General features: G+C 43.5%; 1 long non-coding RNA gene across 3 annotated transcripts in view; it reads left to right on the top strand.

The window, feature by feature from the left end:
• Positions 1–12,371, top strand: part of LOC144894017 (uncharacterized) — a 12,560-nt gene extending 189 nt beyond the window's left edge. The window contains exons 2-3 of one of the 3 annotated variants that reach the window (XR_013624694.1): positions 3,871–4,182; positions 10,978–12,371. This is a non-coding gene — a long non-coding RNA (uncharacterized LOC144894017). Of the gene's footprint in view, positions 1–3,870; positions 4,183–5,912; positions 5,953–9,923; positions 10,126–10,977 lie in introns of those variants that run through there. The other 2 variants (XR_013624695.1, XR_013624696.1) reach the window with 2 other exon arrangements.
• The last annotated feature ends 1,647 nt before the right edge of the window (positions 12,372–14,018 follow it).

Raw genomic sequence — 14,018 nt, 5'->3', positions numbered from 1 at the left:
TTCCCCAATTAAATGGCCACAAAGTTACCACATTTAAAATGACTACAAAGGAAATAAATAGGCGACATACACGGTGAGAACCCTTTGATTGTTTGTTTATCGGTCAGACGAATTACCCAAATGTACCCAAATTTAAGTGAATTTACCCAAACGAGCAACGGTACCCGCCCTAAGGGCGGGGCTTCAATTAGGAAGCCGAAATGAAAAGGCAAAATATCAGAAATTGAAGGCAGAAATTTTTTCTTTTAAACAATTCATATAAACATCCGTCAAATCATATCACATGTAAATCATCAAAATCAAAACAGTATCTTCAGAATTTCAATAAAAGCCACATCACTGTTCATATCGGTAAGTACTAGTACCCGACTACAAAGCCGCAATGAGCCGGCGAAGCCAAAGCCTCTTGCCACTATTTTACCCATCACTATGGCATCAGTAGGTTAGGTAGTTGGTAGTAGGTAGGTGTAGTAGGTACCGTACCTAGTTCAAAATGACACCATTTGCATTCTGGATGAGATTAAAATTTATAAAATTTCCTTCTTGATTAATTCGGTGATTTCCGTCTCAACTTCGGATATTTCCGGCCTTGAAAAACTATGCCCTACGGCCGCGAGATTTCTAAAAAATAATTCTTCGTCAATTTTAGAATATTTGACGCTGTTTTCAGCGTCCGAAACGCGGTAAAAAGCTTTTTTGAAATATTTTTTCAAATGCTCGAATCTCATTGGTTCCGGTAATTGGTGAAAATTTTCGTTGAATATAACCAGGGCCCGTGCGGGCCCGGGGAATGAGGTTGGTCTTAAAGTATTTTAATTACTAATTAGAGGTGCATAAGATTGTGAATCAAAAAAAGACGGGTGAAACAAACTCCTATTGAACTTTTTCGCAATTTTTTTATGCATACTTCCGCATCCGGAAGATGGCGGCCCCCATGGAGTGATTTGGTTTTTGAAATATTTTTTCAAATGCTCGAATCTCATTGGTTCCGGTGTTTGGTGACGATTTTCGTTGAAGATAACCAGGCCCGTGCGGGCCGAGGTTGGTCTTAAAGTATTTTAATTACAAATTAGAGGTGCATAAGATGGTGAATCAAAAAACAGATGGGTGAAACAAACTCCTATTGAACTTTTTCAATTTGTTATGCATACTTCCGCATCCGGAAGATGGCGGCCTCCATTGAGCGATTTGGTGCGTCAAAGCTTCGAAATTCTCAAGGGATCCAGCAAAATCTGGCTTTTCAACATAATACCTACGCGTTCATTCACAACACCGGCTTCGCCGGCTACTAGTACCCGACTGCAAAGCCGCAATGAGCCGGCGAAGCCAAAGCCTCTTGCCGCTATTTTACCCATCACTATGGCATCAGTAGGTTACGTAGTTGGTAGTAGGTAGGTGTAGTAGGTACCGTCGGTGTAGTAGGTGTAGTAGGTACCATTTGCATTCTGGATGAGATCAAAATTGATAAAATTTACTTCTTGATTAATTCGGTGAATTCCGTCTCAACTTCGGATATTTCCGGCCGTGAAAAACTATCCCCTACAGCCGCGAGATTTCTAAAAAATAATTCTTCGTCTATTTTAGAATATTTGGAGCCGTTTTCAGCGTCCGAAACGCGTAATAAGCTTTAAAAATATATTTTTCAAATGCTCGAATCTCATTGGTTCCGGTGTTTGGTGACGATTTTCGTTGAAGATAACGAGGTTGGTCTTAACGTATTTTAATTACACATTAGAGGTGCATTAGATTGTGAATCAAACAACGACGGGTGAAACAAACTCCTATTGAACTTTTTCGCAATTGTTTTATGCAAACTTCCGCATCCGGTCAATGGCGGCCTACATTGCGTGATTTGGTTTTAGAAATATTTTTTCAAATGCTCGAATCTCATTGGTTCCGGTGTTTGGTGACGCCTTTCGTTGAAGATAACCAGGCCCGTGCGGGCCGAGGTTGGTCTTAAAGTATTTTAATTATAAATTAGAGGTGCATAAGATTGTGAATCAAACAACGACGGGTGAAAGAAACTCCTATTGAACGTTTTTCAATTTGTTATGCATACTTCCGCATCCGCAAGATGGCGGCCTCCATTGCGCTTCGGAATTCTCAAGCCAAGGGATACAGCATAATCAGGTTTTCGACATAATACGTACGCGTTTATTGACAACACCGGCTTCGCCGGCTACTAGTACCCGACTGCAAAGCCGCAATGAACTGGTGAAGCCAAAGCCTCTTGCCACTATTTTACCTATCACGATGGCATCAGTGGGTTAGGTAGTTGGTAGTAGGCAGGTGTAGTAGGTACCGTACCTGGTAAGACTTGGTAAAAGAGAAGAGCAGACAGTCCTCCCCAATACCTACATACAATAAATGTCACAAGAAGCTTAAGGAAGTAACGATACGATGTGCTAGCTTCGGGCCTATTTTAAGAAATTTTAACTGGGCTTAATATATGTTTTCACATTATGTGTGTAGTCCTCTAACTTCAGTCGCTTTCAGGACTGGTTCCCTCCAGGCACTGCGGCTTCCTCCACCAGAAGAAGTTAGCTTGCAGTAAGATCAGTGCCGACAGATCAGACGATAGCGCCGTTTCAACAGCAATGTGTGACTGTCGTTCACCGGCTTCGCCGGCTATTATTACCGGTACATCGTGTTTCAAATCGTGATATCAACTTTTCTTTAGGGAAAAGAATTGAATGATTTTGTACCTCTTCTTCAGCTTAGAACTTCAGGATAGGCGACATTGCTGATAAAAGTTTCTTTTCTCTCTTTGAAGTTCTTGGCAAACATTTTTATATTGTCACTGCTGCCAACACGACTCATGGCGACGTAAAGCTGTCCATGGCTGAAGAAATCTGTCTTTAGGTAGATGCCTACCTTTTTTAATGTCTGACTTTGATTGAGCCTTGTTAGGTACTGGTCATTGCAAAGCAGAGTCGGACAGGGAATTGTTTTCGCTGCATCTGGAAGGGGAACAGGTTTTTGGATGGAATGATTGGAATCCTCGGTATGCTCTTCTGCCTCAAGAAGGGAGCTCCGATCATGCTGCTGCGAAACATTGACCCTAAAAATGGCCACTGCAATGGGAGTCGTTACATTGTGGACACCTGATGCCGAATCTCATCGATGCGACACTAGCTATTGGGCCTCATGCTGGAAACAAGATCTTCATACCGAGGATTCCAATCATTCCATCTGAAAACCTGTTCCCCTTCCAGATGCAGCGAAAACAATTCCCTGTCCGACTCTGCTTTGCAATGACCAGTAACAAGGTTCAAGGTCAGACATTACAAAAGGTAGGCATCTACCAAAAGACAGATTTCTTCAGCCATGGACAGCTTTATGTCGCCATGAGTCGCATTGGCAGCAGTGACAATATAAAAATGTTTGCCAAGAACTTCAAAGAGAGAAAAGGAACTTTTATCAGCAATGTCGTCTATCCTGAAGTTCTAAGCTGAAGAAGAGGTACAAAATCATTCAATTCTTTTCCCTAAAGAAAAGTTTATATCACAATTTGAAACACGATGTAATAATATTTACCGATATGAACAGTGATGTGGCTTTTATTGAAATTCTAAAGATACTGTTTTGATTTTGATGATTTACGTGTGATATGATTTGACGGATGTTTATATAAATCGTTTACAAAAAAAAAATTCTGCCTTAAATTTCTGATATTTTGCCTTTTCATTTCGGCTTCCCAATTGAAGCCCCGCCCTTAGGGCGGGTACCGTTGCTAGTTTGGGTAATTCGTTGGACCCCAGAAGACCAGTGTTATCTGAATGACATTAGCAACATGGATATCAGTGTCGAAGCGAGTAAGTTTCTCTCTTTGTTCTATTTAACGTTTTTATACCTCCCTCCCTCACACAGTTCCAGTTGAGTACCAGTTCACTGGTAATTCCCTGTGTGTCGCAAGAGGCACTAACAGGGTTGGCGGCAGGAAGAGCATCTGGCCATAAAACATTGCTTCAAAAAGGGGACCACGGTGCCCGGAAAAGGCCAACCCCAGCTCTGCAGGGAAAAATGGCCTCTAAAGGTGGCTCTTCTTCTTCTTCCTCCCTCACACAATGCCCTCCCGAAAGTGGGCGGAGGCATTATGTTTTCGGGTCGTCCGTCCGTCCGTACGATCTAAACCTCGTTTTTCTCAGCAACCACATGTCCAATTGAGACGAAACTTTCAGGGTAGGAGTGACACCCATGCAGAATGTTTTTATGATAATTGTGACATCACAGGTGACGTGGTATGGCAACCATCTTCGTTTAAACACACACACAAAAAAAATTATTTCTCAGAAACTGCTAAATGGAAAAATTTGAAACTGGGCACATTGTTAAGTACTCCCAATGGGGAACAAAAGTATGATAATGATGACGTCATTGGTGAAGTGGAATACCAGCCATAAATGTTTTAATCGAATACCTTATCCTAAAAATCTGAAATTGCATGCATGTGATATATGACCCATTTGTATTGAAATATTAAATTTATGACATCATAAGGTCACATGGTTTGGCAGCCAGATTGGATTGAAGGAAAATATTAAATAATTATATCTCAGAAACCACTTACCCTATCGACGCGAAACTTTACAAATGTCATCTAACACTATTGCTGCATATAGTTTGAAAATGATGACGTAGGTCACATGGTTTGGCAGCCATCTTGGATAGAAAAACTAATCTTATCCGATCAACACGAAACTTTACAAACGTGATCCCCTACCCATGCATATGCATTATGCATAGTGTACATTTCTATGTCACATGTCATGTGGTGTGGCAGCCATATTAGCTTGAAAGCCGATATTTATAAACAAGACCGAAAGTCGAACAGCGGCATAGTTGGGCTTGTTTGATACTGTAATTGAAGAGGATAGTATGACCTGGGTGGGAATAGCAGTATTAGCAAATAATGGAAGTATTAAATTTTTTGAAATACTGTAAGTCTCTAAGCTGTATGTCACCATGGACATGAAGAGATTGCATTGAGACACTGGTTTATTCTACATGTTGAGTCAACAATGAACCAACCATACACCACTTCAATCCAGCAACTTTTCAGTCATGACAAAGGGATCGAAGTGTTACGATTATATTTAATGTATTATTAACGTTATTATTATTGTCCTGTCATCAGCGTTTAAGACCGCCTGATGAGGGATGGCCGAAACAGTTTTTCCTCCCGAGGCGAGCAGCCGAAAATGGCGATTATTGTGGCAAAATGGAAATCAAATTGGCGAAACTCCATGGTCCTCTCAGCCAATCATGAACTTTGGAGCGTGGTCTCATGTCCTTTTTTGACCGCCCACTGTTTCTCCGCCTCGACTGGGCAGGGCCTGCTTATGAGGTCCATTAAGGCGGGGCTTAGTGTCCTGGAACCTGCCTGGCTTGCAGTGGACGATTATTGTTGTTTAATGGAGGTTTTCATGGCTGGCTTTGTCAGCAAAACGTAAAGGGAAAATTACAGAGGGAAAATCACATATTGGGGAAAACCAACCTTCATACCTAACTAATTATCACTGCTTCACCCCTTGTATTAAGAAACATGAACAATCTTAAGCTACAGTCTCCCTACTTAAGTACATCGAGATTTCTCCTACACGTCCACGCTATAATTATACAGTCCTACCTTTACTATGGGATTCCTTCATCTACCCCCACAAACGTAACATTATTATTACGAAAACGATACTACTGTATTAGGAAACCTAGGCTAATTTGTTCGAAGTGGCCTGAATGTGAGGCATGAAGACATGAAGCCTAAGTTCTAAACGTACTGTCATTGGAACACCCATAACACCTATGCTTTCAATACACCTTTCAATGATTGTCAATTTAACAATCGGTTTGTTTGTGTTTCACATTGAATGGAAAACGTAAAGGTAAAGCATGGCGATTGTGATATATGACAGGTTCGACAACATGTTCGGCCTGAATGGCATATAAATCAAAATGACGGTGTGTGGAGTCAGTCGACATACGACGTAACGACATCACAGATGTAATCACCTCACATCACCCCTGCCATGTGACCAGATCATCAGCTCTGATTGGTGTACGTTTGTGAGGGACATACACACATACATACATACATACGGACAGACAAACACTATTCTAGATGGCTTTGACCTATGAGCTACGCCGTAAAAACCCTTCTCCGAAACTGCTTCACCAATCGATGTGAAACCTGTCATGTCTGGTAAAAATTTGATACTTGAGAACAGCTGAAGGGATTTAAATCAAACTTGTTTATTCTTAGGACAGCCAATGAGGGTATCTACCTGTTGTCATGGGCAGGGACTACTCGGAGGCATATTGGCGATGCAGTCGAATTGCTCTGGTTTTGTCAGGTAGAATACATTTACATGTATGAGAGTAGGCAATGAAATACCTTAGTCCATATAGGATCCTATAGATTAGCGCGTGCCGTATGCCGTGTAGCCACCTTCCTGTATACAAGTCATGGTCGGATGTCCGGGTAAGCGTTATGTGTCTCCATGTGGGGGGTGGAGCTATGCTAATTAGTTAGGGCATATGGATAAAATTCCCAGTGTGTAATCACTGCACATCGGATTTTTATGTGAAAAAATAAAAAATATTTTTTCACATAAAACAGCTTTTCTGCGCGCAAAAAAATTATTTTGCTATTTTCGGAGAAAAAAAATATTTCGCCCTTTTTCGGGAAAAATAAAAGAAAATGGCCTTTTTGGTCGAAAATGTCTGGCAACGCTCAAAAAAATTAGGGAATTTTTCGAAATTTTTAACTGCGATCGATCTCAAAAACAAAACGTTGCGTCCACTTGCGTGCGTTGCGTCCCCAGCGTGTACAGCAGTGAGGCGGTGTACTACAGTGAGAGAGTGTACACAAAGTGTGAACAAGTCTCCTCTCAAGATGAGTGCTGCTCTTCGTGTCAAGTGGCTGAAGGAATTCAATGCTGGCGGCGATGGGGCCACCTTCAAGTACGTGTCGAGTGACACGGCTTTCTGTTGAGCTTGTGAAAAGACTTTCTGGGCGAAACAGAAGTCTGAGCTGGCCCAACATGTCCGAGGAGACCGCCACAAGAGCAACTTGGCCTTGAAGAAGAAGAGGACGGTCACGCAAGCCACCACGGAGGACTTTGGTGGCGGAAAGAGGCACAAGTGCGACGTCGTGGCTCAGGAGCTGTGCCAGGCCATGCAGGCCGCTGGCATCCCATGGTCGAAATTTGAAAACCCTGCCCTCCGGTCGTTCCTGGAGAAGCACATCACTCTCCAGATCCCCAATGAAAGCTGGATTCGAAAGCACTACCTCGACAAGTGCTACGACGAGGCCTTGGCGGGGATCCGTGCCGACCTCGGACAGCAGCCCATCTGGCTGTCCGTCGACGAGACGACCGATTCGGCAGGTCGATATGTGGCCAACATCATCGCGGGATGCTTGTCCAAGGAGGGGTACTTTCGTCCCCACCTCGTCCAGTGCATGTTTCCGGAGAAGACCAACTCCGGGGAGATCGTGCGCGCAGTCAATGACACGCTGTGCTATCTTTGGCCTGATTTCAAGCCGGAGTGCCTCAAGGTCCTCGTCAGCGACGCCGCAGCCTATATGATCAAGGCCGGCCATGCCCTGAAGGAACTCTTCCCGGACTTGCTGCATGTGACTTGCGTTGCCCACGCGCTCCACCGTGTCTGCGAGACAGTCCGAGAAATGTTCAAGGACGTCAACGACCTGATTGCCACGACGAAGAAGGTGTTCGTCAAAGCCCCGTCGCGTGTTGTCCTTTGGAAGGAGCAGCAGCCCAATGTTTCTCTCCCCCCGGAGCCCATTCTGACTCGGTGGGGGACGTGGATCAACGCCGCGGTGTTTTACGCCGGGCACTTCGAGGCCGTCAAGGACATGGTGGACCAGCTGAACGATGACGACGCGATGGCAATCCGGAGTGCCAAGGACCTGTTCGGAAAGGCGGACATCAAGCTCAGTTTGGTCTTCTTAAATGCCCACGTGTCGTTCATCCCGAAGATCCTTAAGCAGCTGGAGGAGGCCGGCATGGAGCTGGCCAAGGCCTTCCAGCTCCTTGATCAGGCCAAGGAGGAGCTCGAAAAGATCTGAGGCTGCCGTAAGGAGATCCTGCTCACCAAGTTCAAGGCGGTGCTGCAGCGCAATCCCGACATTGGTGTGCTGAGGACAGTGGCTTTGATCCTGGATGGAGATCAGCACGGATCTGAGGTTGGTGTGCCGGCTGGAGTCAAGCTTGCCGACATCCCCCTCTTGAGGTACTGCCCCATCGTCAGCGTCGACGTGGAAAGGTCCTTCTCCGTCTACAGAAACGTCCTCACCGACCGCCGACACCGCCTCACCAAGGAGAACATTACCAAGATAATGATTTCAAACACCTACTTTAACCGTTCCTAAAAGGGTCTTGTCAATTTCTTCTAGTCCTCTACTTATCAAACAATGCGGTTGCAATAAAGGTACCTGAACGTCATTTTTTACCTGTTTACTAGCCCAGAGTGCTTAATGTTGTGCAGGAAAAAGCTAACCATTTTTTGTTCTTTTTTTGACTGATTTCTGAAAAACTTGGTAATAATAAAAAATGAATAAAATGGGGGAAAAAAATATTTCGGGATTTTTTCACATAAAAAAAAAAATTCCACTTTTCAAAACATAAAAGGCCTATTTTCTTCACATAAAAATCCGTAGTCTAGTAATCACCTCTGTATTTTTCCCTTCGTTATTATAAAGCACACTCGGCCAGCCATGCGATCGGCACGTAATTGTAAAATAACATAATCGCCGACGATACCAGACACCACTACACCACCCAGCTCAAATCTTCTCGATGGGTGCCAGGTCTGGCCATGAGGCCAGACCCTGAAAGGCGATTAGTTGGGACGATTCGATGGCGCTCGTTGATTGGAGTGCGGGTGACGTCGGAGAGAACATTCTAGCGTCGGAGCAAAAAGGGACACGTCCCGCCATTTTCTCTCTCTTGTTCTGGGCTGGGCTTGATCACGAACAGTCGCATTTGTGTTCTCTCTCTTGGCCCGGGCTCTTCGCACAGCAGTCACAATTCCTGCTCTCTGTTATTCACACAGCGGTCGCATTCGCATACGCATTTCCCTATCTCGGTCCTGGCTTTGGTCGCAGGCGGACGCATTTCCCTCTCTCTGTGTTGGGTTTCGTCGCGAGCAGTCGCATATTCTCTTTCTGTCCTGGGCGGTCTAGTCAGGCAGCTTAGCAGCATATTTATCGAAAATGGGGAACGGCTTGACAAAAGCGCCATTTTAATTTTGGTGGTCCATTAGACCATATCCAATAGATTTAGGACCGGAGGCAAGAAATATACAGTGTTCTTCACCTTTTTATTGGACAAAAACCAAGGACAAAAACCAATTATGTATATATTTTCAACAAGGAGGCTAACTTTTATTTCATTACATGCAGTGTTATTTGTAAAACTTCTGCATGCCTGCATAATAAATCTTACGCTTCCATGTAATAATAATTAGTAATATAATACCGAGTGTTTATACAAATGTGTTATACTTGTGACTCGCGCACCTTTCATATATTTAACATGTACGCAACTACAAGGATGTAATGACAATATAGCTTTAGAACAGACAACATGTTGTTCAAGGTAATTTGTCCAGCAATTTATGTATTTACGATTTTAGACTAACTCCAATAGCTGATGATTTATTTGCATAAATGCATTGCTCGATATTATGCTGTGCGAGTCGTATTTGCGCAAAAGTCAAACACTGTATATGTCTTGCCTCCGGTCCTAATTCTATTGGATATGGTCCAATGAACCACTAAAATAAAAATGGTCCTTTTGTAAAGTCGTTCCCCCAAAAATTGCTAAGCTGCCTAACTAGTCATATTCCTGGCTTGCGTGCAATTGTAAAGAGGAAGAGTCCGTCTCGTTCTCTCCCTCTCTCAGTGCTGGCTTTGTGACGGCTGTGCTTTGTGCTGTGTGCGCTTGAGAAACAGCGGCGCTTTGTGGAGCGTAGAACGAGCGGAGGAGGAAGGAGTTTTGCTCCCGCTTCACGGCTCAATGTGCCGTGTGGCGATTCGTGCCATCCAGACCAAAGTTAAGTGCCGGCAGGCAGGAACATTATTTATTTTCATTTAACTTTTCCTGGTGTTGTAAACGAGTCCTGGTGGAGGAGCCTCAATTAGGAATTGGTTCACTGTACATTCATTTTTGTTATCCTGCCATTATTTTCATTAAACCCATTATTACCTTCGCAAAAGCGGAAGGTTATGTTTTGATCGCTGTGTATTTATTTGTATGTCTGTGTGTGTGTGTGTATGTTATTCGCATAACTCAAAAAGTATTCAACCGAATTGCATGAAATTTGGTGGGATGATTGGTTATTATACGGGACACATTTGATTAGATTTTGGGAGCAATCGGGTCAAAGGTCAAGGTCAAGGTCACGAAAAGGTCAAAATCGTATTTTTGTTGTTCTGTTCCCTACACTCCCATGCCAAGTACAGAACAGTAGCTGCGGCGAAGGTATGCGCTCTACCGAGTGCCCGTTCTAGTTTGTTACATTTTTAATTCCTTGTCTTGTAGGTTTATTTGTTTGGGGGTTCGCGGATCGCATCCGGCCGTGCCGGTAAGCACTTGCTACCCCCACCCCCACCCCTCCGCGCATGCAAAAGGTACCGCCATAGTTGGTTATACGCCTTGGAGTTAAAGCTCATTTGGCCATCTGTCACCCTGAGGTCTTCACTACAGGAAAGACACACGACAATACACAGCAGCTGGATTTTTAAATTTTTTTAGTATACTGAATCGAGGCTCGTGAAAGAGCTAAAATTGATTATTATTGATTGAAAGTTGATTATTAAATAGGCCAGCACCAGTACCCCTAGAAATGCACTCCTGTGTGTTTTTTTTTGTTGTTGTTCAGTATAGAGGGGAAATTTTTTTTCAATATGTGTGCAATGTTGAATTGTTTGATTTATTTTATTTTATTACTTTTCAGCCACGAGTAGATAAGGGAGCCACTGCTTCAGTCCTGTACCATTGAGGGAGAAACTGACGTTTGTACGTGTGTGACACCTCGGCCTGAAACTTCTTGCATGGAAATTGCCAAAAGTACCACCACGTCTCCGGGAATAGTTGCACCACTTACAGCTGTTTAACTTATTGATGGATGCAACCATTCTAACCACGAGCCTGCACAAAGCATACCACCTTGGACAGAAAAATTCAGAACCCTGCATTTTCAACAACATTGGTACGAGTGGTTTCCTTGGCTCCATTATTCATCACAAATAAAAGGAATTGTGTGTTTTCAGTGTGCCACAGCTGATGCTGAAAGACTCCTGCAACTACTGGTTTTAGCAACTGGAAGAAAGCAATTGAGAAATTCACGATACATCAAGAATCAGCTTGCCACAAACATGCAGTATTTAAATTGGATCGACAAAATAGGGGGCAGTTAAACGTATCAGACGAACATGTCTCTGCACATAAGAACCAGCAAAACAAAAATACAATGTACCTGATGAGAATAATTGTCAAATCTATAAGGTTTTTGCTTGGACAAGGTTTGGCAAACTGTGCAACCTACAGATTGAAAATGATGCTGATATGAAGCTGTAGCTACAGCGCTGAACAAACCTCGGCTTGGCTTTAACATCAACTTACTATATGGGCAAACATACGCCAGAGCTGCAAACATGCATGGAAAGTACAATGGCTACCAAACAATTATTTCCCCTAGCTCTATACTCCCATTGTGCTGCTTACTCTTTGAAGTTTATATCTCAATAAGCATGTGATGCAGATCCTATATTGAGCAACACCATACAGTTGGTGCAGGACCTTGGGACTTGCACAGAAGAAGCAGAAAATAGAATCGCGTGTTTTCATAGATCAGCGCAAATAATTCTGGATGTATCGAGATCCTCAGCGGTCATCGATCGGGATGCTGCAGAGACAGAACATGGAGACATGAAAGTCTTCCTGCAGTTGTCATGATATATTGCGTCTGCCGTGTATAGATCACTCGAAACCCTTTTGAAAATCCAATATGGCCACTATTTTTTCAAGATGACCACCAATGATCCAATTAATTATTGTTTTCCTCATTGAAATTGATACTGTTATCCTATTTTAAATATCTGAGTGTGGATGTACATGTTTTTACGTATGTAGACACTGATTTTGCAAATTCTAATCCTATAAAACACTTTTCCATGATTTCTGGTTGTTTTGATGAAAGTATGTGTCATCACTGATCAGAAATTTACAGTTTATACTTACAGAAATGAAAAGTATTTTCTTTATGCAAATCATTAGTATACAGTCATCAGAATTATATGGTTTTCATTTGGCAATGTTTAAAAGTTTAATAAAGTCAACAAACCAGGAGTTGTGGCAAGAGGTCAATGATGAAAAAGAGTGAATGTTAATGCACTACCAGGGCACCCTGGTAACATCACTGCTGTGTAACCCAGCATTGGGTTCAGTGTCAGATAATTAACTTGTACTCGATATTTAGCAATTACTTCATGTCCCAAATGCTATCTAATCCTCTCCATTCGGTTAGATAAGCACACCTGATTCAAACTTGTGGATTTGGTCAAACTGTACAAACAGCGACATGAACAACTGGGAGTAGAATCACCACTTGTCAACTCAACGAGGCTAACGCACCAGCTTTTGGCACAAATGCCTGAACTAGAAGCTCACCAAAAAGGACGGGAAGTACGAGCGCCAGTCAATAAGTAACCTTAAAATGGCGATTATAAATTCGAGAATGTAATGTATGTAATAATTGTAGACCGACATATGTTATATCTATGGGTAAGAGTCATGGTTTGCCTGTTTTATATCTGGCAACATTGAGTGTATGACATCAGTAGAGCAGTTCCAAGATAGGGGCTCCCTTCGAAGCATGCACCAGGGAGGAGCAACGTTCTGCATCCGTTTATTGGGAAGTGAGGGTGTGAATCCCAGTGAAATCCATCGCAGAATGAAGATGCAATATGGTGACGCATGTTTATCGCTGCAGCAGGTGTACGACTGGGATAGGAAGTTTAAAAGTGGAGTGTCCAGTGCGGCAGATTCTGCTTGCTCGGGCCAGCTTCACACAGCCGGCACAACAGAAATGGTTGCAGAAGTTGAGTGCTTACTAAGGAAAAACCGTCGCATTACGCTGGATGAAGTGGTCTCCCAATTGAACATTAGCCATGGTTTAGCACACCATATCATTCACAACGTGCTGGGGTTCAGCAAAGTGTCTGCAAGGTGGGTGCCCAGACAACTCACACCAGAACTGAAAAAACGGTGAGTGGACGCATGTGAAGAATTTCTGCAACGTTAGGAAACAGAAGGCGATGCTTTTTTACAGTGTGTAGTGACTGGGGATGAAAGCTGGGTCCACTACTTTCAGCCTGAAACGAAGAGGGCAAGCAAAGAGGGGCGCCATTCAACTTCACCAAACCCAAAAAATTCTGCACTTAGCCGTCCGCTGGGAAAGTGTTGCTGACGCCCTTCTGGGATAGCAGAGGCCCACTTGTAGAGCATTACATGCCCAGGGGGCCCACAGTCACCAGTGCATCATACTGCGACCTCCTAAAATCATCTGAAACCAGCAATCAGATCAAAACGTCATGGACTACTCACTACCGGTGTTTTGTGCAGCATGACAATGCTCGGCCCCATACTGCCCGCGCTACAGCTGCAACAAGATCTGCATTTTGAGTGTCTTCCTCATCCACCATACTCGCCAGACCTTGCCCCTTCGGATTACCACATCTTTGGGCCACTAGTACTCAGCCCTCTTTATATGTTTCACCAAGGCTGATTTGGTTTGGGGAATTGCATCCTTGGCTCGTCCTTTTTTCGTGAACAACTTTTGCCGAGCTACGTCTATGTTCAGCAAACTGCTTGTACGGTCATATAGTAGTATGGTGAATTGTTCCAGTACCTCCATGTCCTTGTCGGTGTTTTCTGCTAGGCCCGTGGACAGAGCAAGAAAAAATGGAGTAACTTCCTCATATGCCATCGTGACGT

This window comes from Myxine glutinosa, chromosome 10 (genome assembly GCF_964187855.1).
Source record: "Myxine glutinosa chromosome 10, kmMyxGlut1.1, whole genome shotgun sequence".
NCBI lineage: Eukaryota > Metazoa > Chordata > Myxini > Myxiniformes > Myxinidae > Myxine > Myxine glutinosa.
Note: the sequence above shows the minus strand (reverse complement) of the source record. Positions and strands in the feature narration are given on the sequence as shown.